Here is a 19,936-nt window from a genome sequence, read left to right on the forward strand (position 1 = left end):
CAGATGCGATTATTCTTCGGATCCATTGATAACAATTCTGTTACACCCCTATATAACTTCGACAACTCGATCTATCATGCCGAAGAAGAAGGCGAAGAAGATTGTGAACTGCCAGAAGAGTTAGCCAGGTTGTTGAAACGAGAGGAAAAGGTGATCCAACCGCACGAGGAGCAAGTTGAGATTGTTAATCTGGGTACCGAGGAGGTCAGAAAGGAAGTAAAAATTGGGGTCTCCTTGGAGATGACTGTCAAGAGCAGAATGGTAGCACCGTTGAAAGAGTATGTTGATATCTTCGCCTGGTCTTATCAAGATATGCCAGGGTTGGATACCAATATTGTTGTACACAAGTTGCCATTGAGAGAAGATTGTCCTCCAGTAAAGCAGAAGTTGCGCAGAACTCGACCCGAGATGGCCATGAAAATCAAAGAGGAGGTACAAAAGCAGTTGGATGTTGGTTTCCTAGCTGTCACTAATTATCCGCCGTGGGTCGCGAATATTGTGCCGGTACCAAAAAAGGATGGAAAGGTGAAGATGTGTGTGGACTACCGGGATTTGAACAGAGCTAGCCCGAAAGATGATTTCCCATTACCTCACATTGATGTGTTGGTAGATAATACAGCTCAATTCTCGGTGTTTTCCTTCATGGATGGCTTTTCTGGCTATAATCAAATTAAAATGTCGCCAGATGATATGGAGAAAACAACGTTATTCACACCATGGGGCACTTTTTGTTATAAGGTGATGCCATTCGGTCTCAAGAACGCCGGTGCCACGTATCAAAGAGATATGGTGACTTTGTTTCAGGATATGATTCATCATGAGATTGAATGCTATGTTGATGACATGATAGCAAAGTCACAAATAGAAGAGGGGCATCTGGTAGACTTGGCCAAGTTGCTTGACAGGTTGAGACAATTCTAATTGAGGTTGAATCCGAATAACTGCACTTTTGGAGTGCGGTCCGGCAAGTTGTTGGGGTTTATTGTAAGTGAAAGAGGAATCGAGGTTGATCCTGCTAAAGCAAAAGCGATACGAGAAATGCCTGAGCCGAGGACAGAAAAGGAGGTTCGTGGTTTCTTAGGTAGATTGAACTACATTTCACGGTTCATATCTCATCTAACAGCCACGTGTGAACCCATATTCAAGTTGTTGAGAAAAGATCAAACGGTCAGGTGGAATGATGATTGCCAAGCGGCATTTGAAAAAATAAAAGAGTATTTGCAGGAGCCTCCGATTCTGATGCCTCCTGTGGAGGGGCGACCGTTAATCCTATACTTGACAGTCCTTGAGGGGTCTATGGGGTGTGTAGTGGGGCAGCATGACGAGTCTGGTTGAAAAGAGCATGCACTTGATTACCTTAGCAAAAAGTTTACCGATTGTGAAACAAGATATTCATTGCTCGAGAAAACTTGTTGCGCTTTGGCATGGGCTGCTCGCCGACTAAGACAGTATATGCTGGTTCATACCACTTTGTTGATTTCCAAGATGGATCCGATCAAGTATATATTTGAGAAGCCAACATTGACCGGACGGGTTGCGAGATGGCAAATGATTTTGACTGAATACGATATCCAGTACACTTCTCAAAAAGCAATAAAGGGGAGTGTATTGTCTAATTACCTCGCCCAGCAACCCATTGAGGATTATCAACCGATGAAATTTGAGTTCCCCAATGAGGACATCATGTTTCTCAAATCGAAAGATTGTGAGGAACCTATCCCGGAGGAGGGGCCTGACCCTGAGTCCGAATGGATTCTGATGTTTGATAGGGCCGTTAACGTGAATTGTAGCGGAGTTGGTGCTGTTTTGGTTACGCCAAAGGGATCCCACATTTCTTTTGCTGCCCGACTAACATTTGAATTCACCAACAATGTGGCTGAATACGAAGCTTGTATCTTGGGTGTCGAAGAGGCGATTGACTTGCGAATCAAGAACCTCGTTATTTATAGAGATTCAGCTTTGGTTGTGAACCAAGTTAACGGGAAATGGCTTACACATCAATCCCACTTAATTCCATACCGGGATTACACGAGGAGATTATTGACGTTCTTCACCAAGGTGGAATTACACCATGTGCCGAGGGAAGAAAATCCTTTAGCAGACGCCTTGGCTACTCTGGCCACTTTGATTAAAGTGCAGTGGTGGAATCAAGTTCCTAGTGTTGAGGTGGGACGGCTGGATAGACCGGCTTATGTGTTTGTTGGCGAAACAGTGTCTGATGATGAAAAGCCGTGGTATTATAACATCAAGCGTTATCTAGAGACCCAAGAGTATCCCGAGGGAGCGTCTAAGAAGGACCGAAAGACTCTGAGGAGGTTGGCTATGGCGTTATATCTGAATAAAGATGGGGTTTTGTACAAGAGGAATTTTGATTGGGTTTTGCTCAGATGTGTCGATGACAAAGAAGCAAGCCAATTGATGAAAGAGGTGCATGTAGCGGGGTATTCGTTACCATTGGAGATATTGACTAAATCCAAGGTAAATCATACAAAGTCGAGTCGCCACCGCACTTCTATTTATCCAAAGGAATGGTTAGAAAGCGAACAAAAACCTAATACTTTTAACAAAAACTAATAAAAGAAACAGAGATCTGGGTAAGGGGGTTGGTTATGCAATGGGAAGGTGTTAGGCACCCAAAACATCCTAGGTACTCCTAGGGAGCCCTTTTCACACTTGTTGTAAAGGTTGTTGTTTTGTGAAAAAAAATTTTGTGCAAACATGATTGAAGAGATGAGAAGAGAATGTACAACTTATTTACATTTTGTGTTTGGATGGATAAACCCATTGCCTACGTATCCTCTTATAAAAAGATTAGGATCAAAACCTCGTAGTTCGGGGTAAGAATCTCAAAACAAATGAGTGGATTGATTGGTCCAAAAGCCTTAAGGTCTTTTGTTATCAAAGGGAGAAAACTCAACCTAAAACCACAAATCCACCATTTGAGGATAGCTTCAACATGCTAGTGAGGGGTTAACCCTATATGAAGCATGGAAGACTTATTGTCCATCACTAAGGATATAGGTGAGTATTACATATTCCACAAGGATAACTCAAACCTAATACCTAAAGGTTATGGAAAATTTTGATTAAGGAAGTGGCCACTGGAACCACAAAAAAGACATTTGAATAGGTTATATTTACCAATTAGAAGTATATACAAAAGTGGTCAAAGTTGACTTAAAGATTCAATTCAAAATAAGTGTTATGAAAATAAAGTTTGAAAATCAAAAGCATAAGGCTTAGGTTTCTAATGTTGAAAACAAAGGTTAAATGTTTGCACAAAAAGGGTTTTGGCTTGGGTTAGGGTGGAGAGATGAGGAAGAAGGGCTAAGTCTTAAGGAAAACAAAAAGATGAGGGATATGAAATGAAACCACACTAGGAGTTCCTCTCTTGAGATCATATTGATGATCCAAGAAGCTCTCATCCTTTGGAATAAGCAAGCACAAAGCATAAGCAATCAAACAAGTCTCATAAGAGATCCTCAAGGTATCTTGTATCTTCCACTTGGATGAACATGGTAATGATCCTCAAATTAAGCTCAAATGGAAACTCCTAGTTCAAGAGCACACACATCAAAAGTTCCATGGGGTAAAACACTCTCTTAATCAGAGACCAAGGAAACAACAAACTAATAGGGAGATTAAGACTCGAGCCTAATAGTTGTCATGCAATCAACATCCCTAAGTTGAGGTCTCTAAAAAGAACTTAACTCACAAGTAAACAAACATCACACACTATATTCAAACAATGGGTGGGCTTCAGTCAAGAGGGGTCATGTCAACCTCGACAAACAAGCCAAACTGTAATGGGTAATCTGTAGCTCTTAACCACTAACATTGAACGTTAGCGTGAACCTGATCAAAATGGTAATGAGGATGAGACCTCATGCTCTTAACCCTAGCCAGGGTGAGCTCATGACAAAGAAAGCGTGGGGATCCAGAAAGTGGGATCCTTTTCCACTTGACAGACTCTGGACAAAGATCTGGGGCACATGTTCAGAAGCATCAGCACGTAGTGCGAGCATAAAGAACGACACACTGAATAACGGGGGACTGGCACTAATCCCTTTTATCTGTCAATTGCCTCTTCTCTTGGAGGTCTTAACAAATAACACATGCCTCTTCTTTGAGGTCTTTGAGCACAATTTTAAACAAACACAAACAGAGCCTCTAAAGGAGGACTTGCCAGCAAAATGCCTGCCAAAAAGGTGACAGGACTTCAGACTACATGAAGTAAGAAGCTAATTACCTGAGTGGTGTGTCAACCATAATCCAATGCTCAAGTAAGAGCTAAAGCAATCAAGCAACTAAGGTACCTGTACAAAGATTAAACAATTAGTACTTCAGTCATACAACCAGAAACCCTCTAACAGTTACACAATTCAGTGCATAAGTGCCCTAGCACTCAAATGAGCTCATGAGTTCACCACATCACTTAAAACCCTATAAAACAACAATAGGTCAGTACTCAAATGCATTTGTATCTCACAAAATTAATGATGAGTATCCAAATCTGAAACACAAGACAAAGATAGTTTATATGCATTTAAACAACACAACAAAACACCAACAAACACAAGCATAAGAGATGAATTCAAAACCTAACCAAATGACCAAACCAGAACCCCATCTTCTACACATTACACTTTCAAACAATCCTCAAAATGTCCTTAAAAGGACCAACATCAAATCCATAACCAAGTGCCTCAAATAGCCTATGCCATGCAATGACCAAAAAATAGCACAAAATGAACTTCCAACTTAGAAAATTCATATCAAATTAGAAATGCATGAAATGACTTTGAGATTTTTTGTACAAGTTTCTTATGCCATGAATGTTCAATATGCAAAATATCAACTCCAGAATGATGCAAATGCTATGTGAACAAAAATGCACCAATTCAATGTCAAAAATGTGACACAAATTGTCACATTTATCTCCATGTGTCAAAAATAATGATAGCATGTGAGAAAAAATCCAAACTTGTGACCAATAATTCATGTCATGTATGAATGTTATGCATGCAAAAAATTGGATCAAATTGCTCAACATAGAGAATTTCATAATGCATTGAAGGCAATAGGTCAAATTGGCACAACATTCATTCAAAAATTCACAAATAAAAATCCAGACATCAACAATTCATGAAATCAGCATCATAAAAAAGTAGACATCCATACAAATCTATGAAAAAAATTGGGACTCATTTGGATCATTTTTGCATTTTTTATGAATTAAACAAAACAAACAAAATAATTGAAATATCAAATAAAAATGGAGGGAAACAATTAATTCAAATAAAACTCAGAAATAACCACAGCCACACGATCTGGCGCGCTATCAAGATCAATGGTCCACATTCAAATGATGAAACACACTGTTTCATTAAAACACATCAGCATGCACAATCAGCATTTCAGCGCACGCGTGGCCTGGTTAAACAATCCTCAGCCAATCGAACTCACACGCAAGGCACACATGGCAAACACATCAGCATAAACCCTAAAACACACAGACGTCGGAGCCACAGCTCCGGTCGTCTTCTCCGGTGAGACGCACAGTGGCTCCACCCAAAAAAAATCCAGAAATCCACAAGGCTTATATCATTCGAACCGTCTCTCCACAAGGATTCCAAATATGATCTCAATTCCTACTAATTCTTCCTAGATTCTACAGATTGAAGAGAAACATTTTTGAGATCCAAACTTTCAGTTCACATAATAACCTCAATACTCAGCCAATTTCAATTCTAAACATATGTACATGTTCTACTCAACGAGATCTACAAATCCATGATCTAAAAACAGCAAAAGGAGATGATGAAAATTGAGTCACCTTGAAATGGAGACCTCTGAATTCGCGCTCTCACAAGCTCATAAGCTCCAGATCACTTCCTCTATACTTCCTTTGAAGCTTTATGCAAGAATGAATGGATGAAACCTCTTGAATCTACTTCAATTTCCAAATCCGATCCACATGAGAATGCTTTGGATCTGCATGATTTCTTGATGAATTGCAACAAATAGATGATGATTCTTGATCACTGAAGGATGAGGATCAAGAATATGTAAAGATCTTTGAGCTTTGTGTGAAGAAAATGAGAATTCGAAGTGAGAGAAATTTTGCAGAGTTTCTTGAATTTTGATCTAAAAATGTTGTTATTGCAGTTAGGATTAGGGTTTCTGTTTATATACTCCATGCTAATGACAATGCTAATCATCTTTTCCATTGGTTAATCATGATTAAGGAGATATGAAGCATCTTGCAAAAATTCAAAATGAGCTCATGTGCCCATAATACACGTGATTAGCTCCATGTTAAGCTTCTAATCCACTTAATAACATCCAATGGTCATGATTTGAAGATCAATTTGCTTGCATCTTAAGCCAAAAATGAATGTTGAATATTTTCTTCAATTTGCACATGTGTGAAATAATGAACATACAAGCCTCTCTCATGCATGGAAAAGTTCATTTTGAGATGTCTTGAACATGAGAAGCATTTTTCCAAAAGAATGAACCAATTTAGAGCATTGTATGAAAAGTTATGCCATTTTGAATTTCCATGCACACTTTGTGATCAAATGACCATAACTTCTCAACCATTTATCATATGGATATGAATTAGGACTTTTTGGAAAGGGAAGACAAAGATCTACAACTTTCATGTTCACCAAAAATCCATTTGACACTTCTTTGACATTGACAAGTCAAGTTGAAAGTGGACCAAAAACTTGCCAAATTTGGAAACTTTGAATTATAGGTCATTTTCCATTTTTAGTAACTTTTGCCATGACCTTTGAATCTTCAAGATGCATGTTTAGAATGATGGATAGACCCCATTTGAACATGATTGAGGTGTCTCAACTCATTTCCGCACCTCATAGCCCTCAGTTGACTGCACAGTTGACTTTTGGTCCTCAAATGACCTTGAAATTTCTTGATTAACTTGAGCCTCTACCACTTGGTGAAATTGCTTCAAAATGAAACCCTAGCTCATGTAAGCTCTTTATAACAATCATGTGATCCTCATCCCAAGAAAATATCTCATCTCTTGCACAAAGGATCTTCTTGAAGCTCTTAACCTGGTGATTGCTTAAGCTACAAACAAAAGATGTTAGTGACATATTTTTTTGCTTTTGGTTAGTAAACAAGAAAAGCAATGATATAAAATTCAAGCATGATTGGTGATCTCAAACCACTCACAAGAGATCCCTACCCAAAGGGAAAGGGAGCCAAGATGCTCAATGATCCTTGAGGCTATTCAATGCAATGCTATGATGCCATGAGGGATCTTAGGGACAAAATTGGGGTCTTACAGATGCCACTATTTAAGCTCATTCTAGCCGGAGAAGTGAAGGTTAAAATCTTCGTCTCGACGAGGTAGAATGGGCTTAAATAATAACAAAGAGACAAATTTTGGTCCTTAAGAGACCTCATAATGCAAATGTATGTATGCAAAACAAACAAACTCTGTGGGGATGTGTCCACAAAGAAGAAAAGATCAGAAGGAATTTGATAATCCCTATGAGTTATCCACTCCATGGGGAAGGGACTCTACCGGGGACTCTTATGGGGATAGAAAAGGAGATAAATGCGTGAGCAGGTCACGACTCATAGTTGGGGAAAAGAGTCTTAAAAGGGAGTAAACCCAATGGAAGGACATCGAGCTGACTCGAAAGTGCATGTGTTGGGGAATATGCCAACACAACAAAAGGCGATCCATAACAGATACCTCGCGGGGGATGTCTAAAAAAGACTCTCCTGGGGAAGCAGCGAGATGAGGTGTTACCGGTTACTGGGTAACAAGCTCAATGAGACAGGTGATCTGATCACCGGTATAAGGGTGAGAAAACAACAAGCTCGGGGATAATGAATATCTAAGACCGGTATAAGGGTGAGAGATATCAATCAACCAAATCATCTGAGGAAGACCTAAAAGGTATATCTCAACTCAGGAAAATCTGACTCCGCAGAGGACCAAAGTCATAATAGGGAGCAGAAGGAAGGAACACCAGGGATACCGGTTACTGGGCATATAATAGGTGACCAACCAAAGCATGAATTGGGGAATATTCCCAAAACACTCATCATCCAAAAAGAGGGCAGAATGCAAACTCGATTATGGGATGGACATTCGATTCCAAAACAGGGATACGAATCTTACTCAACTGGGGAAGAACAAAAGGCTTCGACCAAAGAGTGCATGAGATATATTATCTATTACCGTTGGAACATAGATAATATACTCGCATGGAAGATTATCCACAACCGGTTACTGGGTTAATAAAGGATAAATCGACAGACAGGGAAAGGCATCGGGATACCAAAACTAGGTATATAATGATGACCAAACAAGGGGAGCAACAAACATCACCAGCAAATGGTAAATGAAAGAGGACCCGCTGGGGATAAAATTGCTTAATCAGAGCAATTATCCAAAAGAAGGAGGGAGTATCAATACCGGATATTGGATAACGATAACCGTCAAAGAGGGGATTACATCTACCGGATACTGGGCAGAAAACCACGGAAGAGTAACCGTCATCAACTAGGATGAACAACAAAGTTAACTCTGCAAAGGGGAGAAAATAGGGTTTACAACTACTAGTATAAGGGTAGAAAACCACAAACTCCGCTGAGGATAAGGTGAATGATTATTGATTACCGAGCAATTATTCATTTACCACAGGGAAACACCAGAGGCAGTCACAAGAGGCCAATTTAGGATCAAACCAAAAAGGCAAACTGAATCGAGACTCATGCTAATGAGGATATAACTCAATAGGGGAACCCATCCCAATATATGTGTTGGGATGAAGCAGAAACAACCGTCGTCCACGAGGATATAACTTAGTGGGGAATGCGGAAGGAAAGATAAACACTTTCTACTTAAAGGGGCTGACTCTATATTGAGGGATCAGACACCGACATCAGCTTGGGAAATGTATTACCAACTAGCAGAGGATAACAAACAATAGATATATGGCAAAAAATGCAACATGTATATCTGAATGTTATAATTATGCATGTATATGCGTGATTTATGTATGATGAATGCTGACAAACAAGCATATCTAACACAAACAGGTCCAGGAATCAACCACCCGGTACTACCTCTCAAGAGAAGGAGCCAGGATCACCGGAGAATATCCAATCTGTCGGGGATCAGAGACAAAAATATCTCTGCAGGGATGAATCATCAGTCTCAGCTGGGGAAAGGAGTTCAGTTTACAGGTAGAATATGCCACATAAGCAACTCTACTGGGGATTTATCCGAGGAAATGAAGGAATTCTAGGGATCAACCACCAAATACCGAACCTTCCAAAGAGAAACACATCTGCTGAGGAGGAAAGAACACTACTCTGCTAAAGGGAGGGGAGGTGAATAACCTTAAAAAGCACTCTACTCGGTGGGATAAACCACAAAACATATTCTGGGAGAAGAGGATACAGTCATGCCAGGAACATGAACAAATGTCTTACCCTGTTGGAAATCATGCCACCCTTGGGAGAGCACTGAGGATCCCTTAAGTATCCTTTCATCATTGTGAATGTTCACTTTGTTTAAAAACAATTTGTGAAAAATTTGTTTGTTTATGACAATGATATTTTCTCAATTAAAACATGCAAAACATTTGTTGAATAGAAACAAATAAGAGTGCAAATAATTGGATAAAAGGCTCAAATTCGTTTGATGGAATGGTAGCCTGCAAATGGCAAGACTCCATAGATCTTTACAAATTTGAAATTGGTGATATATATTGGAAAAGGGCTACATTGAACATAATGACCATTTCTCCACCAATTCTGAATCCGATGTATTTGAAGCTTTGGTTGACGACGAATGAACAAGAATCTCTGACGGATGACAGTCGTAGAACATAGTCTTGTCAGGATGCAGTTACTTGCCAACTCCCTAATTTTTGCCTAGATTGCCCCAGGATGAGGTACTCAATCTAGCGGGATGCATATATTCATTTTTTATGTCTCTAACTTTTGCCTGGATCGCCCTTTCGGGTTTTCAATCCACGAGACGCTCATTTTTGCCTAAGCCGCCCTTTCGGGTTTTCAACTTAGCGAGCTATTCTGTTTTTATTTTTAGGCGAAGTATTTCTTGACTGCATCTGAATTCACAGGACGAGTGAAATCCTCCCCATCCATAGTTGTAAGTAACAAAGCACCGCCTGAAAAGGCTCTCTTAACAACATATGGACCTTCATAGTTTGGAGTCCACTTGCCCCTGGAATCGGGCGCGAAAGACAAAACTTTCTTGAGCACGAGGTCACCTTCTCTGAACACACGAGGCTTGACCTTCTTATCAAAAGCTTTCTTCATTCTCTGCTGATATAACTGACCATGGCACATGGCAGTCAATCTCTTCTCTTCAATTAAATTCAACTGGTCATAATGACTCTGAACCTATTCAGCATCAGTCAACTTGGCCTCCATCAAGACTCTCATTGATGGGATCTCCACCTCTACTAGGAGTACGGCCTCCATGCCATAAACAAGAGAGAAAGGGGTTGCCCCTATTGAAGTGCGGACAGATGTACGATATCCATGTAAAGCAAATGGCAGCATCTCATGCCAATCTTTGTACGTAACAACCATCTTTTGGATAATCTTCTTGATGTTCTTGTTAGCAGCTTCAACAGCCCCATTCATCTTGGGTCTATAAGGAGAAGAATTATGGTGTGCAATCTTGAATTCACTACATAACTCTTTCATCATCTTGTTATTCAAGTTAGATCCATTATAAGTAATGATCTTATCTGGCACACCATAACGGCTTATGAGTTGATTCTTGATAAACTTCACGACTACCTTCCTGGTCACATTTGCATATGACGCCGCTTCAACCCACTTAGTGAAGTAATCAATTGCTACGAGAATAAACCTTTGTCCATTGGACGCTTTCGGCTCTATCATGCCAATCATGTCAATTCCCCACATAGAGAAAGGCCATGGTGATGAAATCACATTCAGAAGTGTCGGAGGAATATGAATCTTATCCGCATAAATCTGACATTTATGGCATTTCTTTACATATTTGCAGCAGTCATACTCCATTGTCAACCAATAGTAGCCTACTCTCAACATCTTTCTAGCCATGGCATGTCCATTGGAATGGGTACCAAATGAACCTTCATGGACCTCAGTCATCAACAGGTCTGCTTCGTGTCTATCCACGCATCTGAGAAGAACCATGTCAAAATTTCTCTTATAAAGCACATCGCCATTGAGGTAGAAACTACCTGACAATCTTCTCAAAGTCTTCCTATCTTTCACAGATTCCCCAGGCGGATAAACCTGGTTCTGGAGGAAGCACTTGATGTCATAATACCATGGCTTATCATCCTTCACTTCTTCAACTGCAAATACATGAGCTGGTTTATCCAAGCGCATCACAGTGATATTTGGAACTTCATTCCAATATTTAACCACAATCATCGAGGCAAGCGTAGAAAGAGCGTCTGCCATCCGATTCTCATCTCGAGGAATATGGTGGAAGTCAACTTCAGTAAAGAACGTTGAAATCCTCCTCGCATAATCTCTATATGGAATAAGACCAGGATGATTCGTCTCCCATTCACCCTTGATCTGATTGACAACGAGGGCCGGATCACCATAAACATCGAGATGCTTGATCCTTAAATCAATGCATTCTTCCAATCCCATAATACAGGCCTCATACTCAGCCATATTATTTGTGCATTTGAAAGTTAGCCTTGCTTTAAAAGGAATATGTATGCCCTGAGGAGTAATGATTACTGCCCCAATACCATTTTTGTACTGATATACAGCGCCATCAAACACCATACTCCATCTGGAACCAGGCTCTGGCCCTTCATCGAGTGTAGGCTCATCACAATGTTTCATCTTCAAATACAGAATCTCCTTATCTGGGAAATCATACTGAACTGACTGATAATCTTCAATCGGCTGATGTGCCAAGTGGTCAGCCAAGATACTACCTTTAATAGCCTTCTGAGCTCGATACTCAATATCATACTCAAATAACAACATCTGCCAACGGGCAATCCTCCCGGTTAAAGCAGGCTTATCAAATATGTACTTGATTGGATCCATTCTGGATATCAACCAAGTTGTATGATTTATCATATACTAGCGTAAACGCTTAGCGGCCCAAGCCAAAGCACAACATGTCTTCTCAAGCATTGAGTATCGGGACTCACAATCAGTGAACTTTTTACTTAGGTAGTAAATAGCATACTCTTTCTTCCCTGATCCGTCTTGCTGACCAAGTACACAACCCATCGAATCTTCAAGAACAGTCAGATACATAATCAAAGGTCTCCCTTCCACAGGCGGAGACAGAATCGGAGGCTTAGACAGATATTCTTTAATACTATCAAAGGCTTTTTGGAAATCCTCGGTCCAATCATGAGACTGATCTTTCCGGAGGAGCTTGAATATCGGCGCACATGTGGCAGTCATGTGGGATATAAATCTGGAAATATAATTCAAGCGGCCAAGAAAACCTCAGACTTGCTTCTCAGTTTTGGGCGTAGGCATCTCCTGTATTGCTTTGACCTTTGCAGGATCAACCTCAATACATCTTTCGCTGACAATAAAGCCCAATAACTTGCCGGAACGGACTCCATATGTACACTTGTTGGGATTCAGACGAAGCTTGAACTTCCTCAAACGCTGAAAAATCTTCAAAAGTGCTCTACATGTTCTACTTCCGTTCTTGACTTAGCAATCATATCATCAACATATACCTCAATCTCCTTGTGCATCATATCATGGAACAAGATAGTCATAGCTCGTTGATACGTGGCTCCTGCGTTCTTCAAACCGAAGGGCATCACTCGATAACAGAATGTTCCCTAGGGTGTGATGAATGTTGTCTTCTCCATATCCTCGGGTGCCATCTTAATCTGGTTATATTCGGAAAATCCATCCATAAATGAGAAGACATTGAATTTAGCTGTATTGTCTACCAACATATCAATATGTGGTAGAGGAAAATCATTTTTTGGACTAGCTTTATTCAAATCTCTATAATCCACACACATCCGGACTTTTCCGTCTTTCTTAGGCACGGGCACAATATTGGCCACCCATTGAGGATATGTAGAACTCACCAGAAACCCCGCATCAATTTGCTTCTGAAATTCCTCTTTGATCTTCACTGCCATATCAGGATGAGTTCTTCTGAGCTTCTGCTTCACAGGCACGCACTCAGATTTCAAAGGTAGGAAATGTTGCACAATATCTGTATCTAGACCCGACATGTCTTCATACGACCAAGCAAAGATATCGACGTATTCTCGTAGCAATTCAATCAACCCCTTCTTAACAGATTCTTCCAGGAGTTCCCCAATCTTCACTTCTCGCACACAATCCTCAGATCCCAAGTGGACTGTTTCCAGATTCTCAAGATGCGGCTGCATGATCTTCTTTTCATGCTCAAGTAGACGGGTGATCTCATCAGGAATCTCTTCAACATCATCTTCCTCTGCCTCAAATACAGGGAATTCAAAATTGCGAGATGGCGTTGGATCATTATGTTCAATGGGTTTGGAAATCAACCTGCATAATGATTTTGGATATGAAAAGCTTTTAGAAATCAAACAAGGCAAATCATTATGCAGATGAAAAGATTGATTTTATTCTATTTTTAGGGTTTAATGTGATCACCAATTTCATGCAAAAGCAAAAAGGGAAAATAATTGGAAAAACAAACATTTAACATGAATTTATTGAATGAAAATATCATTGTATTTATGTTGCCAACAATTTCATCACTTCTCCTTTTGGAATGGGAGAAGGGTTTTTAAACAAAGTGATCATTACGTGGACTTGTGGACAACTGTAGGAATATCCACAGCGACCCAATTGTTGCAGATCCCTCCAGGGATGATGAACTTGTCAGAATCCTCTGTATCTTCTTCCAAAACAGCAGCAGCTTCTTCCTCCTGACCGGTGTGGATAAAACCTCCACTCTTGAACAGCCCTTTCTCATTGAAGACCCCAGAAGAAAAGCCAATGCCAGCCCGAGACTTATTGTCTTCCAGCTCAATCATTTTTCCTAGACCAGCAATTGCACCACACCCAATGGCCAACTTCGCACCTCTATAGGAAACAAATGAAGGAGTTCTCTTCTCAACAGGCTCAGCTATAGATAAAGCTTGGAAAGGAGTTCCAACTTCATCCTCAGCATCTATGTATGAGAAGGAAGACAAGTGGCTAACCAGGAGAGCCTTTTCTCCCCCTACCACTACCAGTTTCTTATTCTTTACAAATTTCAGCTTCTGGTGTAGGGTGGATGTCACGGCGCCCGCCTCGTGAATCCATGGTCTGCCTAGGAGACAACTGTACGATGGGTGAATGTCCATAACCTGGAAGGTAATTTGGAAATCACTTGGTCCAATCTTGATAGGGAGATCAACTTCCCCAATCACAGTCTTTCGAGACCCATAAAATGCTTTCACAACTACCCCACTCTGCCTCATGGGAGGCCCCTGATAAGATAGTGTTGAGAGAGTGGATTTTGGCAATACATTCAGTGATGACCCAATGTCCACCAGCACATTGGACATGGCGTCGTCTTTACAATTCATGGAGATGTGTAAAGCCAAGTTGTGGTCTCTTCCCTCCTCAGGGAGATCAGAGTCACAGAAACTCAAATAGTTACAAGCAGTAATGTTCGCAACAATGCTATCGAACTGTTCTATTGTGACATTATGATCTACATATGCCACATCCAAAACTTTATGCAGATCCTCTCTATGTGGTTATGAATTCAGGAGTAATGATAACACGGATATCTTGGATGGCGTTTGTAGAAGCTGGTCTACAACATTGTACTCACTCTTCTTGATGAGCCTCAGCATCTCATCACAGTCTTCTTTCACATTGCCACTAGGGACAACAGAAGTAGGAGTTTTCAGTATAGAGGAGGGTTTAACAACAGGTGTCGGATTCGGGGTGCCTACAACATTCCCAATCGGACGTTCAACAAAATCAGCCTTAGCCTGGGGCTTCGGTGGCGCAGAAAACACACGACCGCTGCGGGTCAAACCACTTACGTCAGCAATATTCTCAACAGAGGAGGATGGCAAAGTCATCTCTTTCCCATCTTCTACAGCAACAGCGTTGTAACGAAAGGGAATTGCCTTGTCAGAAGAATACGGTACTGGACCGACAAGCTTAATGATCAGGGAAGGAGAAACCTTCTGCTTGCTACCATCGTACTTGATAATAACAGGTTCAGGTATCCGGAATACTGGGGAAATTACGTTGACCTCTGGCTCATCTTCGTCAAGATTCCTATTCTGAAGAATCTCAATAACTCCTTCATCCAGCATTTCCTGAAGATCTTCGCGCACCTGGCGACAACCCAATCGGTTAACAGGGCAGATTCTACATTTATCATGATCGTGTTCATGATGACTGTACTCGTATAGCAAACTATGCAACTCGACCAACGATTGTCGAATATGACTGACATATTTGACTTTGTACTTGCCAGGGCAGCCCTGGACCATGTTGACAGATTTCCCATGCTCGGGCAATGGGTTCTTCTTAACATTAGGACCTATGTCCTCAAAGCACAGAATACCACACCTCACAAGGTTTTGAACCTTGGTCTTCAAAGGATAGCAATTCTCCACGTCGTGGCCGGGAGCACCAGAGTGGTATACACAATGCAATTCGGGCTTATACCACCACTGAGGGTTAGCAGGTATAGCCGGTGGGTCTCTCGGAGTAATCAACTTCCTCTCTATCAAAGAAGGATATAGTTCTGCGTATGTCATCGGAATCAGATCAAAAGTGACCTTTTTCCTCTCGTAACTTGTGCTGCTTTGATTATTGTTTCGAGGCTAATAGGCCTGCTGTTGCGGACGCTGCTGTTGTTGTTGATATTGCTGAGGTGATTGTTGATTGTTGCTATGTTGCCGATACTGTTGATTGTCTTTGAAAACAGGTGCTATATGAGCCACCTGGTGCTGGTTACTGGTGGGACGCACAGTCTTCTTCCTCACAGAGGGTCCTCTTGGTTTCACATGGGAGGTCACAACATGCGCCTCTCCATCTTTCTTCTTTGCAAACTCCCCATAACGTTTGGCAGAAGAGCCTTCTTCCTTGGTTAGACGTCCTTCTCTAACCCCTTATTCTAGATGCATCCCCATGTTCACCATCTCAGTGAAGTCAGAAGGAGCGTTAGCGATCATCCGCTCATACTAGAATGAACTCAAGGTCTTCAAAAAAATCTTGGTCATTTCCATCTCTTCTAGCGGAGGCACGATCTGTGCTGCCAACTCTCGCCACCTCTGGGCGTACTCTTTGAATGTTTCTTTGTCCTTCTGGGACATGGCCCTTAGCTGATCCCTATCGGGAGCCATATCCACATTGTACTTGTACTGCTTGACGAAGGCCTCGCCAAGGTCATTGAAGGATCGGATGTTCGCACTGTCTAAACCCATATACCAACGCAGAGCGGCACCGGACAGACTGTCCTGAAAGTAGTGGATGAGCAATTGGTCATTATCACTCTGAGTTGACATCTTCCTGGCATAAATGACCAGGTGGCTGAGAGGACAGGTGTTCCCCTTGTATTTTTCAAAGTCAGGGAGCTTGAATTTCACCGGGATCTTCATATTGGGAACCAAGCATAATTCGGCAGCAGACTTCCCAAAGAGATCCTTCCCTCTGAGAGTTTTCAATTCCTTGCGAAGCTCAAGAAATTGGTCGTTCATAGCGTCCATCTTCTCATGGACATCTGGGCCCTCAGATGGCTCAGAATGATAGATGGTGTTGTCTACCCTAGGCATGGTATGCACGACAGGCGGAGGAACAGCAAGGACCGGGCTAGATGCCGACATAGAAGCAAAAGTCGGAGCAGGACCCTCAGGCATGAAATTGGGAGGCATCCCCCACGGAAATCCGGTTGGCATGGCTGGAGCAAAATGTGCACTAGCTGTAGGCACAATTAAGGAAACAATCTCAGAGATGACTGTCCTCTGGGGAGGAGTTGAAGGTGTTGGAGAAGACTGGCTCTGGGAAGCCAGGAATGATTCCATCAAAGCACTCAGTATGGCGACTTCTTCTTTGAGTTCACGGTTCTCTTGCTCTAGATGATCCATCAGTCTGGAAGAGTTGGCTCTAGTGTAGTACCGGTGAGTCAGCTTGTCTTGAAAATAAATGAAGAGCACAGAGTTAGACCCCAGGACCAGAAGCCGGGAACCAAAACCTACTTATGCATATGATGCATGCAATGCTTGTGCATATGATTTGTTTTTATTCCAAAGGAACTCTAGGGTTTTATTTGCAAATTTTGGAAATATTAACTGTTTATCACATATGGAAATATCTCATCAAGTAATATCAGGGAAAAGAAGTACAGAATTTGTGAATCATATACAAGAGAAAAGGAAAATAGTCATCCTATGGATCCCTAGAAACAATCATCTAATGCTCGAGACACAGGAAGAAAAGATGCACGAAGCCTCTTCACCTCCCTCTCGTAAGCTGCCTCCATATCTGCCTTTTCCTTGGCGAGTCGTCATACTTCCTCTTCTAAAAGTTGGAAGACTGAGGAAGTAGAGAAGTCCATGCGTCATCAGGATCATCAATAACCTGATGCTCGAGGAACTCTATCAAAGCATCCTTCTCTTTAATCTGTTGAAGCAAATCTTCCCTTTCACGGATCCAGGAACGTGATAGGTCTTCGTCTCTCAACTGCTCTACTCCTTGGTTAGGGAGGGTTTAAGGCCCAGCCACAACCAAAGGTGTAGGTCTCGGATATTCGTAAGGCATGAGATACTCAGATGCTCTCTTCCTTACCCAAGCAATATAAGGCTCCAAAGCAATGCAATTCTTAGGACCCAACTCCTTCCTTCCTTTCCTATGAACCTTGTGCGAAGCGCGAACCATTCTGCCCTTCAAGCCTTGGGGATCTTTACCCTCCTGAAAGAACACACCCTTTAAAGAATGTTATTAGGTTTATCCTTTAGGGGTAACCCAAGCTGACGACGTGCTAAAACAAGGTTGTAATTAATCCCACCACATGTACCAAGAAGAGGTACATTGGAGAATTCACCACAAGAGTCGATAATCTGCACACCATCATATACACGGTTATACCAAGGGATATCATCATTAGTGAGAGACATAAGTCTCGTGGACCACCGTAGACATCCCTTGTTCTCCTTGAAAGCGACCGTCTGAGGTAAGTGAGAAATAAACCACTTATACAACAGAGGCAAACAGCACACAATGGCACCACCACCCTTTGCATTCCTCATATGCAAAGAGAAATAGGTATCACCCAACAGAGTCGGAACGGGATTAAGAGCGGAGAAGATCCTAATAGCGTTCACATCCACAAACTTGTCGATGTTGGGTAACAATACCAACCCATATATGAGAAGTACAAATATGGCTTCAAAGGCATCCTCACTCATGGCCTTCCCATAAACAGTAGCTTGAGCAATGAGGAACTCAGAAGGGAGACCTTGAATTCCACCTTTGGTAGTCATATGAGCACCAACCAGAGATTCATCTATGTGCAACATGTCAGCTATCCCTTGAGAAGTAGGAATACTCTCCAAGCCACTGAACGGCAATTGGTCCAGGATAGGTATACCCACAAGATGGGCATACTCCTCAAGGGTAGGCAAAAGCTGAAAGTCCGGAAACGTGAAGCAACGGTACAAGGGATCATAAAACTGCACCAATACACTCATCAACCCTTCATCCACCTGAGTAGTCAGAAGAGGAAGAAGCTTCCCAAAACGAGCCTTGAAACCCAAGGGATCTAATACATAGGATGTCAGATTCCTTAACTCTTTCAAATCTGGCTGTCTGAAGTTGTACTTCTTTGTATTCCTTCTTTGTCTTTCCATGTCTGAAAATTTTGCAAATAAACCCCTTACGTTCCTTGAAAATTTCTTTCATTATTGATGATATGGATGCAAATGGATGCATGAATGCATGAATGCAACAATCACACTCAAGGATCAAGCAAAGCACACTAAACAAATGTCATGGGATGGATCATATTATCCTTAATATCAATCATCCATTTTGGTGGATTATGTTTTACGCCTTATCAACACCCAAGTTCCATTGATATTAAGGATACATGAACGGATCAACCATGAATCAAGGGTTTGTTGCAAATCACGAGCATGGAGTCTCGGTTAAGAACCACCGAAAGGAAATGTACTAGGGTTTAAACCTGCCAAACATGTTCTACAAGAGGTTCCCATAGTCATCATCCCATCTTTCGAATATTATCGGAGAAACGACTGTAGCGGTGTATTCGTCACTTTATGATTTATTGACTAAATCAAAAGCAAAGCATACAAAGATAGAGTCGCCACCGCACTTCTATTTATCCAAAGGAATGGCTAGAAAGCGAACAAAAGCCTAAGAAGTTTTACAAAGAAAACTAATAAAAGAGGTACAGAGATCTGGGTAAGGGGGTAATTATGCAAAGGGAAGGTGTTAGGCACCCAATGCATCCTAGGTACTCCTAGGGAACCCTTTTCACAACTTGTTGTATCAGATGATTGTTTATGAAAATATTTATTGTGCAAACATTGATTGGGAGGATGAGAGAAGAATATACAATTTTATTATTTTTGTGTTTGGATGGATGAATCCATTGCCTACGTACCTTTACAGGATCAAAACCTCGTAGTTCGGCTAAAAGATTTCCAAAACAGTGAGTGGATTGATTTTAAACAAAAGCCTTAAGGTCTTCCTTTATCAACGGGAGAACACTCAACCTGAACCAACAATCCACCATGCAAGGATAGCTTCAACATACTAGTGAGGGGTTAACCCTATAATAAGCATGGAAGTATTACAATTCAATCACTAAGGATGCGGTGAGATTTACATCAACCACTAAGATAATTCAGATCTATGGCTAATGTATGAAAATTTGACTATG

Source organism: Lathyrus oleraceus, chromosome 2 (assembly GCF_024323335.1).
Source record: "Lathyrus oleraceus cultivar Zhongwan6 chromosome 2, CAAS_Psat_ZW6_1.0, whole genome shotgun sequence".
NCBI classification, from domain to species: domain Eukaryota; kingdom Viridiplantae; phylum Streptophyta; class Magnoliopsida; order Fabales; family Fabaceae; genus Lathyrus; species Lathyrus oleraceus.